The sequence below is a fragment of the Odocoileus virginianus genome, chromosome 17 (genome assembly GCF_023699985.2).
Source record: "Odocoileus virginianus isolate 20LAN1187 ecotype Illinois chromosome 17, Ovbor_1.2, whole genome shotgun sequence".
Taxonomy (NCBI): Eukaryota; Metazoa; Chordata; class Mammalia; order Artiodactyla; family Cervidae; genus Odocoileus; species Odocoileus virginianus.
Window position 1 is genome coordinate 33957565 of NC_069690.1, and position 11324 is coordinate 33968888.

At 41.3% G+C, this 11324-nt stretch overlaps 1 pseudogene; it reads right to left on the reverse strand.

The window, feature by feature from the left end:
- Window positions 1–10761: 10761 nt before the first annotated feature.
- On the reverse strand, window positions 10762–11004 carry LOC110150940 (diphthamide biosynthesis protein 3-like; annotated as a pseudogene).
- Window positions 11005–11324: the final 320 nt, after the last annotated feature.

Here is an 11324-nt window from a genome sequence, read left to right on the forward strand (position 1 = left end):
TATACAGTAGGACCTTGTTATTTATCCATCCTATAAATAATAATTTGCATCTGCTGATCCCAAACTCCCAATCCTTCCCTCCTCCAACCTCCTCACCCTTGGCAACCATAAGCCTGGTTTCTAAAATTGATTAGCAGTAATCTTTTGATGCTTTTGAACTGTGGTATTGGAGAAGACTCTTGAGAGTCCCTTTGACTTCAAGGAGATCCAACCAGTCCATCCTAAAGGAAATCAGTCCTGAATATTCTTTGGAAGGACTGATGTTGAAGTTGAAACTCCAGTACTTTGGCCACCTAATGCGAAGAACTGACTAATTTGAAAAGACCCTGATGCTGGGAAAGATAGAAGGCAGGAGAAGGGGACGACAGAGGATGAGATGGTTGGATGGTATCACTGACTCAATGGACATGAGTTTGAGTAAGCTCTGGGAGTTGGTGGTGGTCAGGGAGGCCTGGCATGCTACAGTCCATGGAGTTGCAAAGAGTCAGACAACTGAGCGACTGAACTGAACTGAACCTTTTGATGTCCTACTAACATTTTTTTTTTAAGCAAAAACTATGTATTCTGACCTTTCCCTTACCTCTTTGGATCAGTTCCTCAGAGCTAACTGAGAGACTGTTTCCCAAGCTATAGTCTCAGTAAGTTCATTAAATAAAACTTAATTCACAACTTTTAGGCTGTGTGTTTTTTTTCAGTCAACACTATAAAAAGCTTAGAAAAATAACATGGTAAAACATCTTTAGGACCAATAACCAGGCAGAGTTTTCAGAATTGCCACCAAAAGCACCATCCATATAAGGGAAACACTGATAAATTGGATCTTATTGTGACAGGTATGGGGACCCCTTCCTGTGCCCAAGAGTGGGCCTTTGTCTAACATTCAGAAATGAATTGTCCAAGTAGACACGTATGCTAACAAAGCAAGAGACAATTGGGAAGGTTTGCCCAGGTGGAGAGCAGCAGGTAAGGGAACCCAAGAGAACTGCTCTGCCATGTGGCTCACAGTCTCAGTTTTATGGTGATGGGATTAGTTTCTAGGTTGTCTCTGGTCAGTCATTTTGACTCAGGGTCCTTCCTGATAGCATGCACATCATCCAGCCAAGATGGATTCCAGTGAGAAGGATTCTGGGAGGACATATGGACTGGTTTCTCCTGTCTCTTTTTGACCTTTCCTGAATTTTTCCATTTGGTGGTGGCTTGTTAGTTCTGTGTTCCTTACCAGGATCTTCCTGTTGTAAAATTACTCATGCAAATGGTTACTGTGGTGCCTGGCCAGGGTGGACAATTTCAGTCAGTGTTTCCCCTAACATTATCAAAATTAAAATCTTTGGCTCTTCAAAAGACCCTGAGGAGAGGGTAAAAAAAAAAACAAGCTAAAGGGTGGTGCTATGTTTAGTTGCTTAGTCATGTCTGACTTTTTGCGAGCCCATGGACTGCAGCCCGCCAGGCTCCTCTATGCATGAGAATTCTCCAGGCAAGAATACTGGAGTGGGTTGCCATGCCCTCCTCCAAGGGATCTTCCCAGCCCAGGGACTGAACCCAGGTCTCCCACATTGCAGGTGGATTCTTTTTTTTTTTTTTTTTTTTACTCCACCCCATGCCGGTGGATTCTTTACCAGCTGAGCCACCAGGGAAACCCAAGAATACTGGAGTGGGTAGCCTATCCCCTCTCCAGGGGATCTTCCTGACCCAGAATCAAACTGGGGTCTCCTGCATTGCAGGCGGATTCTTTACCATCTGAGATACCAGGGAAGCTAGAGGGTGGGATAAAATATTTGCAAGCCACATATCCAGCACAGCCCTTATATCTACATTATACAGAGGATTCTCACAACTGTTAAAAAAAGATCAATTAGAGAATGAGCAAAAACAAGAAATAGACATTTCACTGAAAGAATATACAGACAGCAAATAAGCAAATGAAAAGACATTCATCATTAGCCATTAGGAAAATGTAAAAATCACAATAAGGACTTCCCTGGTAGCCCAGTGATTAAGAATCTTAAATACAGGGGACAACAGATTCCATCCATGATCTGGGAAGATTCCACATGCCATGGGGCCACTAAGCCCATGGACCACAACTACTGAACCCTGCACACCTAGCTCCACCTCTATGAGAAGCCACCTCTATGAGAAGCCTGTGCTCTCCACAACTAGAGAAGGACTCAAGAAGGAAGACCCAATGCAGCCAAAAACAAACAAATAAATAAAATTACTTAAAAATTACAATGAGATATCACTATACACCTATGATGATGGCTCAAATTTTTTGAAAAATAGTGAAAACACTAAATACTCTCAAGGAGGTGGAGGAACTGTATCCACTCATATACATTGCTGGCAGGAGTGTAAAATGGTACAGCTACTCTGGAAAAATTTGGCAGTTTCTTATAAAATTATGCTTACTGTGTGATCCAGCAATTGCACTCTTGGGTGTTTATCCTAGAGAAAGTGATTTATGTTCTGTTCACACAAAACCTTGTACACAAATTATAGTGTAAGCAGATAAGGTAGGCGTTCCCCAGAGAAAGAGACCTAGCCTTGGTGTTTTTGACTTTAAGAGAAGCCATTTTTGGCCTAAACCACTTTATGATCAAAGTCTGGCCGCAAGGCTTGCCCTTGAAGAGGGCTCAGTAATTACAGATTCTGAAGGAACTAAAGACTGCAGGAACAAAGAGAAAGCAATCAAGAAGCAATAGTTTATTAATAAAAGAATCCTAGATCCTTAAGGGACATGCATAACAATCTAATGCATATCTTTGAGTTCAGCAGGAACTAAGGCCCCCACCCTTGTGGAGAATGGCTATAGGCTGAGATCCCAGACTGGTCAGAACATAAGGAATAATAATATTGACATATTCTGAACCTCATGACTTCAGTTAACAAAAGCTTGAACTCTGTCAACCTTTGTCCCAAATCTAAGCTAAATTCTCCATTCAAACCCCTTCATGAAGATACATGTACCCTTAGCCTAAAGCTTTCCCAATTTTTCTGTTGGGGAGACACTGTTTTGGGAAATATCCCTGGTATTCTCCTTACTAGCTGTAAGTGATAAGTTCTCCCTTCTCTTACACTTTGGCTTGGATGTGTCTTTTTGCTTGACACCCACAAAGAGGTGAATCCAGTTTCTGAGTAACAATAGAAGCTTTTTTTTAATAACAGCCCCAAACTGGAATCAACCCAAATGTCCATGACTCACTTTGCTGTCCATCTAAAACTAACAAAACATTGTGAATCAACTACACTCCAATAAAAATTAAGAAACAAGCAACAACAACTCCTCCCCAAGTATGGAACACTACTCAACAATAAAAAAAGAAACCACTGATGCATGCCATAACGGGCAGATCTCAGGAGAATTATGCTGATTGAAAAAAGCCAGCCACAAAAAAATTACTTTCCATATTATTGCATTTACATAAGATTCTTGCTTTTTTTTAATTTTTTTTTGGGAGGAACATCACACGGCATGAAGGATTTTAGTCCCCTGACCAGGGATCAAATCCATGTTTCCTGCATTGGAAGCATGGCATCTTAACCATTGGACTGCCAGAGAAGTCTCTCTTGTTTTTATTTTTTAATATTCTTTTTAAAATTTTTATTTTATTTTTTTTAGTTTTGGCTGTGCTGGGTCTTTGTTGCTTTACACAGGCTTTCTGTAGTTGCAGTGAGCTGGGACTGCTCTTCATTGCTGTGTGTGGGCTTCTCATTGCAGTGGCTTCTCTTGTTGTGGAGTATAGGTTGTCAGCACATGGGCTTCAGTAGTTGCAACACACAGGCTCAGTAGTTGGGGTACATGGGCTTAGTTGCTCCTTGGCCTATGAAATCTTGCCAGACCAGTGATTAAACCCGTGTCCCCTGCATTGGCAGGTGAATTCTTATCCACTGCACAACATTCTTGAAATAATAAAATTATAGAGATAAAGAATAGATTAGTGGTTGCCAGGAATTTGTAACTCGGGAGAGGGGAGGGTACATTCTAAAGGGGTAGCAGATGGGAATTGTGCGGTAATAGAATTGTTCCGTATATTGATTGTGGAGTGGAGACAGTTACATGAATCTACACATGTAACAAAGTTGCAAAGAAGTATACACATACCAAAAAAAATAGTGCGTGTAAAATAATGAGATTCTAATAAAATCTGTGGATTATACCTATGTCAATTTCCATATTGTAGTATAGTTATACAAGATGTTACCATTAGAGGCACTGGATGAAGGATTACATGGACTTCTTCATACCTTTTTTTTTTTTTTGCAACTTACCATTAATCTAAAATTTCAAACTTTTAAAAATTTCTAAACTGAATCAGAAAAACTGATTGAGGGCTTCCCTGGTGGTCCAGTGGTTAAGAATCCACCTTGCAATGCAAGGGACATTGGTTCGATCCCTGGTTTGGGAGTATCCCAGATGCAGCAGAGCAACTAAGCCCATGTGCCACAACTATTGAAGCTCACACACCTCAACAAAGAGTAGCCCCACTCACCGCAACTAGAGAAAAGCCTGTGTGCAGCAATAAAGACCCACCACAGCCAAAAAATAAAGCATAAATAAATAAATCTTTTAAAAAAAAGAAAAACTAATTGAGACTCTAGTAGTAGTCTCAGTGGGAGATGATGGTAGTTTGCAATAGGTGGTGGCGAAAGAAAAGTAGTCGGTTACAGGGTATATTTTTAAGGTTAAACCTGAAATAGGAGGGAAGGGGGCAAGGCACAACCCCTAAAGAATGACAGACCTATTGAGGATACAACATAAACTGGTTTGAACCAACTAGGCCCAAGATGGAGGAAGACTCAATTCCAGTAGACCTTGAGCCTCATTATATGCTCATTGAAATGCATTTGTATGCTAACGGACTCACCCAAAGGCACCATGACAGTTGAAGGCCAACTATTAGAGACCAAAAGTGAGCTGTGGCTCAATTCCTAGACATCCTGCCTCTTCCCCAAAATAATTGGAATAATCCTCCCAGCCAGCCCATTAAAAACTTGGCAACCACCCTATATTTCCAGGCTGTGCCCATCTTTTGAGATAGACTGCATTTTGTCTATTAAATGTGTATCTCTCAGGGCGTCTCACCTTCTGAGGGGGCCCACACTCTGTCTATGGAGTGTTCAGTTCAGTCACTCAGTCGTGTCCGACTCTCTGCCACCCCATGAACTGCAGCACGCCAGGCCTCCCTGTCCATCACCAACTCCTGGAGTCCACCCAAACCCATGTCCATCGAGTAGGTGATGCCATCCAGCCATCTCATCCTCTGTCGTCCCCTTCTCCTCCTGCCCTCAATCTTCCCTAGCATCAGAGTCTTTTCCAATGAGTCAGCTCTTCGCATCAGATGGCCAAAATATTGGAGTTTCAGCTTCAGCATCAGTCCTTCCAATGAACACCCAGGACTGATCTCCTTTAGGATGGACTGGTTGGATCTCCTTGCAGTCCAAGGGACTCTCAAGAGTGTTCTCCAACACCACAGTTCAAAAGCATCAATTCTTTGGTGCATTCAGCTTTCTTCACAGTCCAACTCTCACATCCATACATGAGCACTGGAAAAACCATAGCCTTGACTAGACGAACGTTTGTTGGCAAAGTAATGTCTCTGCTTTTTAATATGCTATCTAGGTTGGTCATAACTTTCCTTCCAAGGAGTAAGTGTCTTTTAATTTCATGGCTATGGAGTGTGCACCTCCCTAAATAAACCTGCCTTCTCACTTGATTCTCAAGGCAGAGGGTCCTTGCCTGTGCGCTTATATCTCTCACAAAACATCCTATATTAATAAATCTACTTATTGCTTATCACTTTGCCTCACTGAATTCCTTCTGTGTTAAGACATAAAGAATCTGAGCTTCAGTAAGTCCTGACACCAGGTGAGTAATTTTAATTAAAAGACAGTGGGACCTCCTTGTGGATCAGTGATTAAGATTTCGTGCTTCCACTGAAGAGAGCACAGATTCTATCCCTGGTCAGGGAACTAAGATTCTGCGTGATGTGTGGTGCAGCCAAAAAATAGAAAAAGACAGTGACTCTGAATCTGAGCTGAAGTCCCAATCTGAGTTTTGGCTGAGTTCAAGTCCCATATGAACTGGGTGGTTTCAAGCCTATACCTAAATCTTACTGATGGATAGGATGTGGGGCGTGAGAGAAGAAAAAAAAGTTGTTGACTGACTGCTAGTTTTCTTTTTTTCTTCTTTTTTTTGTAGAAAGTGAAAGTTGCTCAGTAGGGTCCCACTCTTTACAACCCCAAGTACTATACAGTCCATGGAATTCTCCAGGCCAGAATACTGGAGTGGGTAGCCTTTCTCTTCTCCAGAGGATCTTCCCAGCCGAGGGATCGAACCCAGGTCTCCCACACTGCAGGCAGATTCTTTAACAGCTGAGCCACAAGGAAGCCCAAGAATACTGGAGCAGGTAGCCTTTCCCTTCTCCAGCATATCTTCCCAACCCAGGAGTTGAACCAGGGTCTCCTGCATTGCAGGCGGATTCTTTAACAACTGAGCTATCATTATCAGCTCAATAGAGTTCTATATAAAGCACCTTTTTAATGTTTGGAGTCCACTCTACTGGTACTTCTAAAATATCTGTGTACAAATTAATCACTGGGAATTTGTTAAAATGCAAATTCTGACTCAGTAAATTCTGGGATGGATCCTGAGAATCTGAGGATTCCAATGCTATTGATTGGCAGACTGCAAGACCATGTCTTAGAGTTAAGTTCTTTTAACTTGATATTTAAACTTTATTGGGTGGGGAGGATCTTGCCCAGGCAAATGCTGGAGAAGGGAGATGGGCAATGGAAAAACAGGATGGTCTCATCTCTTCCTCGAAGCCATTCTAGTTACACGATTCACCTTAATCTTCCTTTCCCAACCTCACACAAAACCCTCCATGCTTCCATACATAAATGTTTCTGCAAACCATATCAGAAAAAATTATGAATTTAAAGATGAAAGTAATCTTAACTGGCAAATGCACCAATACTCTCTCCAGAAACCCTATCTACGGGTTTCAGTGTCTGCTTGAAACCTCCAAGAATGGGAATTCACCATCTCAGACATTAGATCACTGGCTTTTCACCCACTCCTTGATAAAATAAAATCTGCCAATCAAATATATTCATCTCCCAAAATAATAATAGCAGTAATGTTTAGTGAATTGTACTAATGATATCAACTACTGTGAAGGGAGAAAGAGGGGTCACTAGACTGCTTTGATAGAGTAAAGATTTTATAGAAGAAGTAGGATTTGTGTACACATAAAGAAGATGGTAACTAGATAAGTTTGTAGGTACTATGAGACTAGGAAAGCAGCAAAGAGTAAAGATATAAGAAAAGCAGAAAACGTTTGAGAAACTGATTAGCCATTCTTCATAAATTGCTACAGAACAGTCGGGGATAGAACCACCAAGATTAGAGACAAATTTTAAATGCTAGGTTAAGTTAAGTCCTTTGGCTATAATTGAAACTTGGGGATAGGACAGTAACATGAGAAATATGTTAATATCCTATAACTCAAAAAAAAAAAAAAACCTATCAAGGGTGATAGGGATAGAACGGGATAGTTACACAGGTAGTTGTAGAAGTCCCAGTAGAAGATTATAGATAGAGAGAGAAACCTAGGGAAATTTGGGAGACCACTGTAAGTTAATGATCGCTCAAGAAAGCTATGGAAATTTTGTGGAGTGAAGCAGGCTTACTTAACTATAAAGCACAAGATATACCTCAGATCATTAAGTGAAAGAAAAATATTACCACCCTTCTGCTGATTTGAATAGGTGCTGTGACCTATTACATCACTAGCTACATCACTGTGACCTATTACATCACTGTTACATCACTAGCTCCTCCTTTTGTGTCAGACACAAAAGGAGGAGCTAGTGATTTAAGCCTGACATCTACTCAAAGAATGAGGAAGAAGTTACCTTTCCTCCTTCCTCACTTTCCTTTGATTATAAAAATGTAGCCCACTTAATCCAGAGGGCAGAGCCCCCTCACCTGCCTGCTTACATCTCTCCCGAGTGTCCTATATTAATAAATCTACCTCTTGCCTATCACTTAGCCACTTGCTGAATTCCTTTTGTGCTGAGACACAAAGAACCTGAGCCTCAGTAAGTCCAGACATCAGGTGAGTGATTCTAATTAAAAGACTGTGGGTTCAAGTCCCAATCTGAGATGGATGGTTTCAGTGTCATTCATTCACTTTACAGGGATACGAATAGATCAGAAGAGATGATTCAAAATTACCCTGGTATGTAGGAAGGGCTATCTTTTAGACAGTAAAGAATCTAGCTAAAATTTGGAAGAGCAAGAAACTGGAAGAAAAGAAACTCATTATTAGGATGCTGACATCATCAATAATCAAGGTATAAGGATTAAAGTGGTAAAAGGAATGTTTATAACAGAATTTCTAGGATAAACTGACAGGAATTGATCAGATATAACTGAAAAAGAGAGAGAGGACCTGTTTAACACTGATGATAGTGCTAAGGAGCATGACTCTGTTTTAAAAAGATGTGAGGTGTTTTTTTTTTTATTTTGGCTGGACGGGGACGTCATTGTGGCATGAACTTCTCTAATTATGGCAGGCAGGCTCAGTTGCTCTGCAGCATGTGGGATCTTAGTTCCTCAACCAAAGATTGAACCCTGCATTGGGAGGCAGATTCTTAACTATTAGACCACCAGGGAAGTCCTGTCGGGGTGATTCTTGACCCAGTCACTTATTAATTATATAAACTTGCAGAAGTTATCCAATATCACTAACCCTCAATTTCTATATTTGATAAATCATCATAAGACTGTTCTGAGGATTATATAAAGTAATTCAATAAAAATTTAACACACTGTCTGGCACACAGTAAATAATAAATGTCAGCTGTTGGTTATTTTTTATAGTTATGGGTGACAAAATTATTACACCTAAGGAGCTGTGACAATAATGATATTAACAGAAATAGGGAAGACCAGAGGGAGTCAGCTAGAGGAAGATGAGTTTAATGTAATGATGAATCTGATGGAGAGCAATGTAAGAGAGAAAATATGAGGACATTTATCTGGGGTTCAGAAGAGATGCTAGGTCTAGGGAGAAACTTGTAGAAATCATTTGCATAAAAGTGATCTGTAGGTCTATAAAATATATTTACAAAGGGGCAATATTTACCATTCATTTATTACATGGAAGTGAATAATAACCAATGTTTATTGAAAGTTTGCCAAGTACAAAGAGCTTTACTTACAGTAATTTTTAAATCCAAATAACCCCTTCATGATATACATACTACTATTATCCTCATTCTTTCTTTAAAGAATCCTGGGACTTCCCTGGTGGTTCAGTGGTTAAGAAGCCGCCTTGCAATGCAGGAGATGCAGGTTTGATCCCTGGTTGGGGAAATAAGACCCCACATGCCTCAGAGCAGCGAAGCCTGCATCTTGCAAATACCGAGCCCCCGTACTTCACAGCCCTCACAGCACAGCTAGGAAGTCTGTGCCTGTCAAAAAAACCCCCTCATATTGCAACTAAGACCCAGTGCAGCCAAATAAATAAATATTAAAAAAAAAAGAATCCTAATGACTTGAGGTAGATGACGCTTTTGTCAGATAATGAAGCAATTAGGTGTATAGTATGTAAATAACAAGGGCTTCCCTGATAGCTCAGATGGTAAAGCGTCTGCCTGCAATGCGGGAGACCTGGGTTTGATCCCTGGGTCGGGAAGACGCCCTGGAGAAGGAAAGAAATGGCAACCCACTCCAGTACTCTTGCCTGGAAAATTCCATGGGTGGAGGAGCCTGGTAGGCTACAGTCCATGGGATCACAGAGTCAGACACGACTGAGCAACTTCACTTTCACTTTCATATAAATAACAAAACTGAAGGAAAGAAAGATAGCACTGATTTGAAATTATCTTCTTTTATGTTCAGATGGAAAATTAAAACATCCAACTCAAAGTTCTAGGCACAAAATTCAGGTATGTCGTGTGGTGGACTTGCTTCTTCAACTGGAGATAAATTCAGCAGCCAGTTTTAAGAAACCACACTTTAACAAACAGCAAGCTACAAAATGACTGTTGGGAATTTCCTGATGGTCCAGTGATTATGTTAGGGGAAGCACACTGACTGAAACTGCTCCCCCTGGCCAGGCACCATAGTAACCATTTATGTGAATTATTTTATGATAGGAGGTCCTGGTAAGGAACACTGAACTAACAAGCCATCACTAACCCTAAGAGTTCAGGAAAGGTCAAAAGGAGACACCACGTGTCCGACCACCTCCCAGAATCCTTCTCGCTGGCATCCATCTTGACTGAGCAAAGCATGCGCCACCAGGAAGGACTCTGAGTCAGAATGATTGGTGAAAGACAACCTGAAAACTAACCCCATTAACATAAAACCTGAGACTGTGAGCCACAAGGCAAAGCAGTTCTCCTGGATTCCTTTACCCTCCTGCTCTCCACCTGGATGCCCCTTCCCAATAAAGCCTCTTGATTTGTCAGCACCTGTGTCTCCTCAGGCAATTCATTTCTGAGTGTTAGACAAAAGACCCCCTTTCAGACCCTGGAAGGGGTCCCCATTTCTGCAACAGTTAGGACTCTGTGCTTCCATTGCAGGGGGCATGGATTTGATCCCTGGTTGGGGAACTAAGATCCTGAAAGCCACATGGTGCAGCAAATTTAAAAAAAAAATTATCTCCAGGAAGAAGACAGTGATTGAATTTGATTTTTCCAGCTTGGCTCATTCCCCAAAGTTCAGGCTTTGGAGTCCTAAAGTCTTCTTTAGCATTTAACCAGTTCATTATTGGTGGAAGAGGCTGGGACTGTCTCTCTACAAGTAAACTGACCTTTGTCAAAAATCACTTTTATAATGACAGAGAAGCTAGATCATATTGCCATGCTTCCCCATTTGCCAAATCTTCCTGAGTGATGCAGAATTTATTCCCGCGTGGGCAGGGGTAGAAGTACATCTCTGAGTTCTTTACATATTGGAAAGAACATTACCTCGTCGTGAAACACTGCCATCGTCACCGGGGCCACAGAGGTCTGTCACCTCTGCCATCCTACCCAAGCCAAGGCCAGTCCAACTTCCAGGTCCCCAACCAGCCAGGCCTATTCATATTCTTCAGGTGAGGAAACTGAGGTTCATGGGGCTTGGGTAACTTGCTCAAGTTTAGATGGCTAAAAGAGGTAGAGCCAGGATTTAAACCAATTCATGCAGTGTCAGAGCCTGGGCCGTAAACCACATATGTGCTGCTTCACTCTGCAGTAAGTTATATTCCCAGTTTCACGTCCATGGAGGGAATCACTGTGGATGCAGAGAAATCATTATTCTAAACCAATAC